Genomic DNA, 11,891 nt, shown 5'->3' on the forward strand with positions numbered 1-11,891 from the left:
ACAGAAAACACTAGAGAGTTACAATTTTAAAACATGATTCAACCCTAGACATTGGAGGAGAAATTAGAATTGAGCAGAACTTTGAAAATCATGAGAAATACTTCTGGAGACCTATACAATCCTCTAAATTCATGAATTCCATCAGTTCCGTAGAACCCTCATTTTCCCTTTATTTTTCTTACAAGGAGTAACTGTTTTCTTTTTGAGGACCATAGAAAATAAAACCAAATTTGTAAAAACTACTTCCCGATAATTGTTGTTTGTGTAGTGTTGAGTTGAGGATGGTAAAAATAAGTTGAGATATTGATGTTTGCCAGACTCCCTCACTAAAATGCGACATATGCTTATACTCCAACCAAGTGTCCAATTCAAATTTGTGTTTCACCCAATTCAGAAATTATTATAGCCTTAGCTCTTGAGAGTTGCTTTCAAAATTGCAGAAAATGCACATGTCAAATCCTGAGAGAAAAGTGAATACTCCTGTATGCAATAATAGTTTTTTGGGAGGGATATTATTTATTGGACTAAAACCCCTTTGTTTTTGAAGACAATTACGTCTTATATCTAAAATTTTTTAAATAAAATAATATATTTTTAATATTAAATTAGTAATCATAAAGAATTAAATTTAAGAAATATTTTATTCATTGTTATAAAATTTCAGAATTTTTTTCAGAGAAATAATTATTATTAAAAAATGACGTTTTCCAATTAAATTTTTCTTCTTCCTGGATAGAAATGTTTGTTCTTTCTTACCCCTTTGGACATAAATATTTATTCTTTCACTTTGTTTCAATTGACCAAGATTTCATTGAATTTTGATACTGTCCTCACTACTTTAACGCACATACCCTTTATTCCATCCAGGTCATTGTCATTTTAAAATGCCAATTGCTTAGAACTCAGCCAGTTCAATTTATTCTTATTAAAATTAATCTCTGCTATAACCGTTCATGGATTCCAACCTAGCCAACTGTAGATTCTGAGTAGCTTTTGGATCTAGGGCAGAATCAGATAAAGATATGGTGTGGTGCTGCTATTTAATTCTTCTCTCTATAGCAAACATTGCTAATGAGTGATGATACTCTCACCTGCTGGGCCTGGAGGAGATTTCACAATCCTCTCGATATCACTACCAATTGATAGACTTTGGCAAATCAGATGGAGCCTCTATGCCAACTTGGGTCTTCTATTTTAGCTGGGGAAATGGTATGTTATGCTAGATGGAATTAAAGTTACTGCCAACGCCAAAATTTACTACGGCTAGTACATTTTTTAGGTATGAGAATTTTTAAACGTCCTCACTCCCAGGAAAAAGCTGACATGGTAACCAGTAAACACCAGAACTGGTTTTAAACCTGTCTAATTGATCAATGACAATTTGCTTCTGTGAACTCACCTCTGAAAGCCAACCAATCAGGGATAGTCTCATGCTTTGAAAGTCAGCCAGTCAGCAGTGGACTCACTCCAATGAACTTGCATCTAAGGCTGAGGTCAACCAACTCCTGTTTCTGTAACCAAACACAAGCATGTTTCTTTATCCAACATAAGTCACCTTTTAAGACTGATGTAAACCCACTATTGCCTCTATAACTAACACAATCCCCACTTCCCAATCCCTCTTTCTTAAAACCCTATGTAATATCAGCAGTTTGCCTAATTCAATGAGATTTCGCCTAACCAGAATAGCTCTCCCTTACCTAGATGAGCAATAAGTCAAGCTTTGCAGCTTTGGTTTTTTGTTTCCAAGTTCAAATGGTGGTCTCCTACTTTGACAGATGACAGTATATGTCAGCACTTTTTTTTTTTTCAAGTAAAGGTAACACCTTTGCTCAATTTCGCAAATGAATTAATTGTTGGGAATAAAGTCACATACAAAAGTGAGTGTTGGCCACATGATTGAGCTCTCCTTACCAAAAATAGATTTCATTGGGCTATCACTTTAATAAGCACTGAGAAATTCAAATCTTCTTTTCCATTTTAACTGCATGGAATGTATTTCATTGATGTATAACATCCATTTTATATAACTTGCATGTGACATCAGCCTCTTAAAGTAGAACATTAGTAATTCTGACATGCTTGAAGGGTAAATAGTTGGGGACTTAAGGAGAGAAAACTTTTGGGAAATCTCTAAGAGTAAGCAAAGAGTTGATGAGACATGGCAAATAAGTCTATTTGGAGTTCCTCAATATGAGACTGCACTAGGCCCCTTCTGCATCTTTCTCTAGATATCCTAATCAGCTTAGAAATAGATTGTAAGGGCATGAATATGTGGAAAACTAATTTGGAGATAAGCTTGCCAGTAGGTCACAGGGTAGGGCTTTTGATGGTGTTGATGGGGCTGGCAGGGAAGTGACTCAACAGGACTGAGTAGGGATTATATTCCCAGTGGAGAGATCATGACTTGATTATTAAATGTTTTTATAAGAATGAAGTGCAGATGTGTTTGGAGATGGGGAGGAAGACAGATGGCAGGATTATGATCAGGGAGGAAAGAATACTGAGGTGAAGATCTTGGATATATTGCATTCAAATCAAAAAGATTTTCAAACCTCCATGGTGTATTATGTGCTAGTCATTTTGCCAGATGCTGTGGGAAAAAAATGAGCTAGCCGTAGCTTCTGCTTTCATGCAACTTACAGTTTAGTAGGACTAGAGCTCTGTGATGAGGCTGTTCAGAGAAGGTTGTGGCTGGTTTGGGAAGGAAGCCATTGAAGCCAAGGAGAATTACAGGCTGTGAGGTCCACATGTCAGCTGGTCATCAATGTAAGTGCTAAAGGCCAAAGATAAAAGCAAGGAATGGGAACTGAAGAGAAATGAAAATGCCACACATCACCAAGGTACAGGACAGTTATGATTGCTTCTTTCTTTTAATTTTTTCCTTTTGGGTTATTTTCTCAGGAAGCTGAGAACCCCATGGGAATCCATAGCAGATGACATGAAATTTTCAGAGAAGTCAGATATACATTTATCGGAAGAAGTGGGCCTGGTTAATTATGATTCCATTACATTATTACTCAAGATGTTAAATGCTACATAAGTTGCCTGAAAACGTGAATTCACACCTGAAAATTTGAAATTTTCTTTCACAGAGAAGGTATGTGTCTGGGAATATTGTTAGTAGCTGCACAATTCCTCCTGATGATTTTTAGTATCTAATGCCAAGACATTAAACACTAAATGTTTGAAGAATAATGCAGCATTAAATGATGATTATTTGATGTTTACATCAATGCTAGGAGAAAAGATAATTTTGGAGAATGGTAAGATAAATCAATAGAATAAAGTCCATAAGCTTAACCACAGACTGAATTTTGGGTAAAGTTGTAAAATACATGATTTCTTGTTCTACTTAAACCTCTTAAGCCAAACGGTTACGCTTTGTATCCAGGATCCCCATAATTTTTCTGCAGTGCCCTCATGTCTATAATTTATACTGCAAACCTTGTTTGCACAACTTGGATTTGTTTTCTTAAAAACAGCCTTCTTTGAATGTGCGATAGTTGGGTTTTCTGTGGTTATTAGAGAGAAGCTCGTTAGGGGTAAGGGAGTGCAGAGATGTAAGCGAGTGTCCTCCAATGGGCTGTCTGTACTGAATGCGGTTTGCTGGGAAGTAGCAGTTATCAAAGGAAACGTTGGCTGCTGCTTGTGAGTCTGAGGGGTCTGAGGGATTTTTAGAGCACATGCTGATGGACATGGTGTGAATAATTGCCAGCAGGTTTAATCCTGGCTTGTTGCCAACCCAGTGTCTGGGCAGCTCACAATAGGAAATGACAGGTGTGCTAATGCATGAGGCAAGTGTGTGACATGGTTTTGGACAGAGGCCACAGAGTGCTGGTTACCTTGAATATTGATATGTCCTTTTCCCTAACACTTGCTTTTCTTCACAAGGTGACCAATCTCATGGGGCTCCAGTCTTCAATGAAAAAAAATTTTTAAGGGGCATATTTACAACTTTCCTTTGTACTTATATGAATCACGTGAGGTGGCATCTGTGGGCTGCATTTGAGATAGGGCCAAGTGGGATACAATATACTTGCATTTTCTCATTTAATTATAAGGGGAAGAGCAGGCTGTCCTTGTGTCACTTGCTTTGGTATCATGGCATTTCTAGCATCTGGCACTGCATGTGGTGCAGTTAGACTCACATGGATATGTGGCAGGAGGAAGATGCCCAAGGCAGATAGAAATTGAAAACAAGCTTACACGCAGAGCCAAACAAGTGGCACATTGTTTTTGGAAAGACCGAAATATTGAATAGAGCCTTAACTTGGGCAGCAGATTGGCTGCACATGGTCTTTTCTGATGCTGGTGGTTAACGTAGCAATTAGAATAAAAAAGCAGAAGAAAATGTATCGAGCAAGTGCCCTGAAAAGAGGGCAAGAATTAGCTGAAAAAGGAGGTGGCATTGCTCATATATCTGTTTACTTGTGTAAAAGTGTTTGGAAGCACGTCTTGCCTCTTATGGGAATACAGATACCATCATTTAAAGCTTAGATTGCCTATGCCAAATACTAGGTCTGCAAAAGCGTTCTTTTCCTTTTATGTAGGTGAGTATGCAAGAAATGGTAACTGCACCTAGAGAAGGTATAAAACCAAAGAAGCGAAATGACTTACATATATACAAACAAATATATATTCCATGTTCTTGGAAAAGCACCCAATGCTATCTCAAGGGGAACATCACAGAAAGGAGAAGGGTTTGAAAAAGAGAGTAATTTGCTTTCTCTTAAATGGTACTCTTAAAATCCTACCTGGGCCAGAAAGAAGGCAAGTTCCCTTTGATTTATCTTCCTATAAAGCATTGACAACATGAAGGTACAATTTCTCAATAACTTAGCCTGCTCCCTAATTTTCATCCACTGTCTGTCAACCAGAGAAACATCAGTAGAAAAGCAAATGGTTTTGTATTTTCTCTTTGGAATATTCTGTGTCAACAAGGACCACTTTCTATTTTCTCCCTCTAGTTCTCTTATTTTGTATATGGTCTAGCTAATGCGCTATTAAGTTTAGCAAGGAAACATCATTAAGATTTTTTTTCTGCCTTCCTGAGAAATAGAATGAGACATGGCATATTTACTTTTCAAGCCACAAAGGGGTTGAAGAATGGCTACATCTTGGAATTATATCTTTTAGCAAAGAGTAGAGCTTTCATTAAATACTGATATAACACAAATACTGATGTAATACAATATAGTCTATGCTCTCTGAAGTTTTCTATGAGTTTCCAGAATTAGGCTTATAAAACATGAAAGTGTGTATCTGTCTTCTTGTGTCACGATGAGTTTTTCTTTTAATTCGTGATATTTATTTTATCTTTTATTAAGAGAGAAACTAGAGATGCATGGTGATTTTTCTGCCTGTAAATGACAAGTCAGACATAAAATTAGTAATAAAAAAACTGAATGCAATAACATTTATTCCTTTAAAAATTTTTCTGTCTCTCTCACACAAAATAGTTTATTATACAGTCTAATAGTGTGTAGTTATATAGTCTATAGTCGAATGTATCCATTTTGGCAGCCTTATAACTCAAAGAAATGAGGAGAAAAGAAAGAGAGGGGATGGGAACTCAAATCTGTTGAACACTGTATTAATCAAGACTCTTTTAATTGCAGCTGCTAGAACTCATCTCAAAGTTATATATACAAATTTATTATTATTATATAATAATATAAATTATTATGAATTTATTGACTGACTTAATCAGGATTTTCAGCATTCTAGACATACATTATCCTTACAGCTAGCACCTCTTTCCTTGTAGCTCCAGCCAAAGTCTTGCCAATGAACTTGATTGGCCTGACTTGGATCACATGGCCATTCCTGATCCAATTACTGTGGCCAGGACTAAGTTACATGCTTACTCCTAGAACTATCAGGACCAAGGACAGCAGCGATGCTTCCCCAAAGAGCTTGCAAATCCAGTCAGATGAAAAGCACGTGTCCACTACAAGTTCCTATTATGTATCAGGCAGCCTGGAATTATTTTCTAGAAACTATAAACAGAACATAATGCATAACTCTTTTTTTTTCAGTCTTACGTATAGATTGAATCATGGAGCTAATGTTTTCAAACTATAATGATTCTAGCAAAGCTTTACAAGACTAATGCTTTATTTTGCTGTTCCTTTAGAAGTCTAATATTTCCCAAGGGATTTAAATCCCCAACTTTTAGGTGAGGAGACAGAGAAGAAGACACAAGCAAAATTTATCATTTTTTTCTGGGCTCTCTCCCAAAATAATGTTGTGATGTGCTGCTTCAAATAGACATTTGCATGGCCATCTATGACATCAACAACCCTTTAGATTGAGACTAGAAATGGCAAAATAACATAACCTACTTATCTGCCAATTATTGATGGATATTAACTCATTTGTAGAATTTAGCTATGTAAGTGTATGCGGTCATGATTTGGCATTGTGCCAGATTCCAATATGTGGGTTCTGTATAGGAATCCCTCTCTTTTGTTCATCGTCAAAGCTCTTGTGTATTTGACTATAAATTGAATCGTGTTTGTTCATGAATCATGTTCTGTGCTTTGTTTGTTCTTCTAATGTTGCACTTATCTCACTTATTGTAACTCGGCGACCTAAATTCTTTTTGGGACAAAGTAAGAGTCTAAATGTGTAAAATGTTATGTCATTATTATTTGCTTATGGATTTGTCTCAACCATTAAACTTGAGCTTCTGGAGGGCAAATATTGGGATTTTCTCATCTTTTCTGACCTCCTGCTGGTTAGAACAGTTGGCACATAGTATTTTATTTTTATTATTTTAAATACTGGGTGGCTCAATGACATTAAAACCCTTAGGGCCTTTGCTACTGAAAGAAACTCTGGAGAAATCCTTCAGTGAGTCTTTGAACAACCATTCTTTAAATAATCTGTTTTACAAACTTGGATACTTATTAACCGGGTTCCTTTAAAGTTAGGTTTACCCCCCCCCCACAGCCAAAACCCTAGTAGAGCCTCCTTATGGATCACCTATGTGCAGATTGGATGGATTCTAACAAATTTTTGGAAATTACCTATGTATATATGAAGATGTGTTAAGAAAACCTAAAATTTCTGAAGTTTCATTGGAAGTGGACAAGATTAGACATTGTAATAAAAAATTGCATGTGTAAGCTGCTTAGATGGACTTTTCCCCCTTATTTATTGAAACCAAAAGAAGAAAAGAATTCTTTCACTCTTTGATGTAAAAAATATGGTTTCAGAAAGCAATAAACAGACTGCAAGGCATGAGCTTTTTCAAAAAACAGAAATAATTTGGTGAAATTTAAAACAAAGATCTGATGTGTTCCCCTTGGCAGAGTAGGAAACGGATATGCTCATTTCTGTAAAGAAGATTTTGGATGTCTTTAAAACAAAACATTACCACTCAATAGAGGCCATCTAAATGATAGTGGCTAACTTTCAATTTCCAAAATGAGAGAGTCTAAATAATTTCCTATACATAAAAGATACATAATTATACCCAAATAGCCACAGCTACCTCTTGATTGGATATGGATATTTGGAAATAAGGCTCCATTCCCATTTTATATGCTAATTCTGTGATTTTGAAAGTTAAAATTACTGTATTTTGTAGCCATTGGAAGTTGAAATTTTAATTTTCAAAATCACAGAATTAGTATCTAAAATGGTAATGGAGCCTCATTTCCAAACATCCGTATCTAATCAAGAGGTAGTTTTAATTCTCCAAGAAGTGTATGCACTCTAATAAAGTAGATGGAGAATCTCTCTTACAGGTGGATCACAGATGCCTCAGAAGCAGACCTTGCATGGCTACATCTGTACAGCACAAAGTATAGTAAAAATGCCACTTTGTATCCTACGTAAAAAGGAAACAGCAAAAGTGCATGGTCATATTAGGTTGGGGATGGAGGAATAGTTAGAAACCATTCAGGAGGAGTAAATTTTTGGTTGTTGCCAACCCTAAAAATTTTTTCATTGTTATTAACACACAGATTCCCCAGATTTTGCCAACCCCACAAAATCTGTTTTGGTCAGTCTTGTCTGAGTTTCATGGAAGCTTATTTTGCCTTTATCTTAGACAATAAAGACAGGTAGGTTATTTCTTTATGTTAATGGCTTTTTAAATGAGTCTACCTTTTCCCTTTGTTTATCGCAATTCCAATAGGGAAGCAGCCTATCCATTTACTTCTAAATGATGATAGATTATTCTGTGTGTTTCATTCATCGGGGTGCGTGCATCTGCATCTTTATACCAAAAAGTGTGGTTTGCTTAGATAGTGTGACTTCTGTGAAGGAGCCAGCCCCAGACGCTTAGCAGCTTCATGTCCTCAGATTCTCTAGATGCCAAAGGATTTGTACTTTGACATATGTTAAACTCCTTAGCTTTGATTGGTATTCCTTTAGAAATTTTCTGGCTGTATTTTCTTTATAAGAAAAGAGGGGAAATAAATTGCCATGCTTTATGATCCAGAGCTCATAAAATTCCTTTGAAATAAAGGCATTTCCTCTTGATTTGTCATCTCCTAGGAAAGCTTGAAGAAAGGTACCAATTATTTCTGACTGGTGGCAAGAGAATTTTGAACAATTCTCTAGTAACATGTTTTTGGTAATTTGTCAGCTCATCTGTATAATCTGCTAATACTCAGCACTAATTAACAAAACTAAAGAAAGTGAAAAAAAGGAATCACCTAAGTTCAATCAAACTATCATGACACTGAAAGCAGCTGAGAAAAACTTTTCTAGAGACAGATTCCCGAAAGAAAATCCTAGAGACTGGAGTTATATGCAGAATTACAAAAATGTTGGGGTTCTCTCACTTACTCCATAAGCATTCTGGCCTGAGTATGCTATAGTTGAATGGTAGAATGAATTTGAGATAAAATTGATGAAAAGCATTTAATGCGCTTATTTTAGTGCCTGAACTAGGACCCTCCTCACATTCAGCTTCTTATCATCTCATCATGTACTGATTTTTTGCCTGCTTTCTCATATTTTTTCTTTTGCTAATTTTTTCCCAGTTTTGTTGAGATATAATTGACATACAGCCCTGTACAAGTTTAAGATGTACAGCATAATGATTTGACTTATATATATTGTGAAATTCTTTCACTACTTTTGGACCCAAATTCTTTAGTACCTGTCAAAATCACTTCTTTAAGAACTGGCTTTGTTGCAAGTTTTGACAGAGCAATCTTGACATGGAGAATACTGTCACACTCTCCACCACCACCCCTAAAATACTCTTTGCAGTGTGTCTGTCTGTATGTGAGAGAGAGCGAGCGAACAAGCGAGAGACAGAGCGAGCGAGTGAGCGAGCGAGCGAGCATTATTTGTCTTCAAGTAGTAGTTAAATAGCCAAATAAAATGTTATTAATGTACAAACTCCTTGGGGTAAGTACTTGGTTAAGATGTATTATACTGAAAGGGAATTTTTGTCACTATCATAACAAGTAGCAGAATTCCAGGAGATTATAATGAAGCTGACTCCTCAACCTGAGTTACCTCATTGTGGCTCCAGCACTAGGATCCTCTTCTTAGTTGGAATTTGTTCTTTAGCAAAACAAACTGTCATGCTGTCTTAACTGGCTCTGTTCTTGTTCAAAGCAGTGATTCATTTTATTTATTTATTTATTTATTTATTTATTTATTTATTTATTTATTTATTTATTTTGTGAGGAAGATCAGCCCTGAGCTAACATCTGTTGCCAATCCTCCTCTTTTTGCTGAGGAAGATTTGCCCTGGGCTAACATCCATGCCCATCTTCCTCTACTTTATATGGGGTGCCACCACAGCGTGGCTTGACAAGCGGTGCGCCAGTCCCCGCCTGGGGTCGGAACCTGTGAACCCCGGGCCGCTGCAGAGGAGTGCGCGAACTTAACTGCTACGCCATGAGGCCTGCCCCTAGCAGTGATTCATTTTAAAGGCTAGTTTAAAGGTATAATGAATGATACAGATTAAACATTAGTGACATTCTGCTTTCAGATCTGTTAAGGGATAAAATATTGATATATTAGGAGAAATTGATTTAGAAAGCAAGTACACTCTTTTTGTGTGGTTCAGGTGGCCAGCCTGGTTCAGTGGATAGGAGAGCACATAGGGGTCTGGGGCCTAAGCCCCTAAGAACAATGAAAACATTATTTCCCAAAGAATGTTCTCGGTGCAGATGATATGCCTTGGAGACCTGCAGGGACAGTAGGGGATTGGTCAAGGATCATGGATTTAGGATCTGTCTTTTCTGTTAGAGGCATGGCTAACACATAGGTCCTCTGGGGCTAGGTATAGCTGATTTCTGATGGTATAAGAAGAGTTTATAAAGACAGTCAGAATGTTTCTAATCAGTATCTCCAAGTAATGTCTACATTTTTTTGGTGTATTTCTCCACTTGAATCTCCATAGTTTGTTCAACATCCACTTCTGAACTTCTTTGTAGAATAGCTTGCTTTGACTTTTGATTTGGGGAATAGTATGAGATGTGTATTCTGAAAGTTTTACTGTGCTTCCTGTAACAATGTTGAGAATGTTGTCTTCTATCCGTGGTCTCTAGAAATACCTGGGCTTCTTCTGAGAAGCTGTTATAATTTCTTTTTATGCTTACCGTGAATAATGTAAGACATTGTGCCTTTCTCTTTGAATTAACTCCCATAACTCTGAATTTGTGGCCCAGCTACAAAAAGATGGAACCTCATGGGATGTGTTTATGTATGAACTCACTCCAGTTTTATCTTTTTTTTCCTGACTTATATTTATCCTTTGTCCTAAAATGCCACCTATTTATTTTAATTAAATAATGTTAATTTGAATATGGCTCTGAAGACCTCCTTAAATCATTTTTGGAAAAAGATGGTTATAAAAAGTGTTAATTTTAAAGACTGTGTTTATCCTTAATACTCATTTGTAATTTTTCCTTGTTCTCTAAAGTTCTGTTTGTTAAGAGGATAACACAGATTAGCTCCAGTTACACAGTCAACTTTGTGAATAGGTGAGAAGGGGGTGAAAGATTTGGTGATAGGGTAGCAATTCCTAATTTCTCTTCTTTTTGCTCTCTTGTAGACGTCCCAGGTACAACTACATTCATTCTTGTGGAAAGACGGAGGTTCTGAGAGTGGGGAGAAGGAGAGAAAGAGAGAACACTGCAGGGGATGAAGAGTAATAATTAAAAAGGGGAGTCAGAGAGCAGAGAGTGAAGGGTGTAGAGGACCAAGACTGTTGCTGTCCTTCATGGGACCAGCAGAACATGTCCAGATGCCACTCTGACAGCTACTTTAGGAACAATTGGACCGAAATCAAAGGGTGATGGATTAATATCCCCAAATCGCCTCTGTTTTCTTCATGTTCACATGATTGCTGAAATCAAACTGAAACAAACAAGCCAACAAGAAAACTTCATTAAACCCAAATTTGGGGCCCACCCCGTGGCTTAGCGGTTAAGTGCGCGTGCTCTGTTACTGGTGGCCCGGGTTCAGAACCCCGGGCTCGCACCAACGCATCGCTTCTCCGGCCGTGCTGAGGCCGCGTCCCACATACAGCAACTAGAAGGATGTGCAACTATGACATACAGCTATCTACTGGGGCTTTGGGGGAAAAATAAATAAATAAAATTATAAAAAAACAAACAAACCCAGATTTGTTGCTTAGTGATATCATTTTCTTTATTCTAAATTTCAAAAAACATTGAAGTTTTCATTCCCAAATGAAAATATATTTTTGATTTTCAGAATAATTTGTAATAATAGCCTTGAAAGCTGTTTTTGTAATTCCATTGTTTTCATTCCATGTAATATTTGCCATAGTTGGAGTGGCGGAGGTGTGTAAGGCATGCCTTTCTTCACGCCGATTGCTTTAGGCTATATCTTTCATTTTTGATTTCCGTGATCACTACTAGCTATCATCATCCCTCTCGCTTATG

The 11,891-nt window shown here is 36.9% G+C and overlaps 2 long non-coding RNA genes across 4 annotated transcripts in view; one reads left to right on the top strand and one right to left on the bottom strand.

Moving 5' to 3' along the window:
• LOC131410732 (uncharacterized) overlaps window positions 1-11,601 on the top strand; it is a 63,553-nt gene extending 51,952 nt beyond the window's left edge. For all 3 annotated transcript variants that reach the window (XR_009221401.1, XR_009221402.1, XR_009221403.1), the window contains one exon: window positions 11,036-11,601. This is a non-coding gene — a long non-coding RNA (uncharacterized LOC131410732). The remainder of the gene's footprint in view (window positions 1-11,035) is intronic.
• Window positions 1,158-7,857, bottom strand: LOC131410733 (uncharacterized). The gene is made up of 3 exons (XR_009221404.1): window positions 7,756-7,857; window positions 2,644-2,776; window positions 1,158-1,511 (listed from the first exon to the last, which is right to left on the bottom strand). It is a non-coding gene; the product is annotated as an uncharacterized LOC131410733 (long non-coding RNA).
• Window positions 11,602-11,891: the final 290 nt, after the last annotated feature.

The sequence above is a fragment of the Diceros bicornis genome, chromosome 10 (genome assembly GCF_020826845.1).
Source record: "Diceros bicornis minor isolate mBicDic1 chromosome 10, mDicBic1.mat.cur, whole genome shotgun sequence".
NCBI classification, from domain to species: domain Eukaryota; kingdom Metazoa; phylum Chordata; class Mammalia; order Perissodactyla; family Rhinocerotidae; genus Diceros; species Diceros bicornis.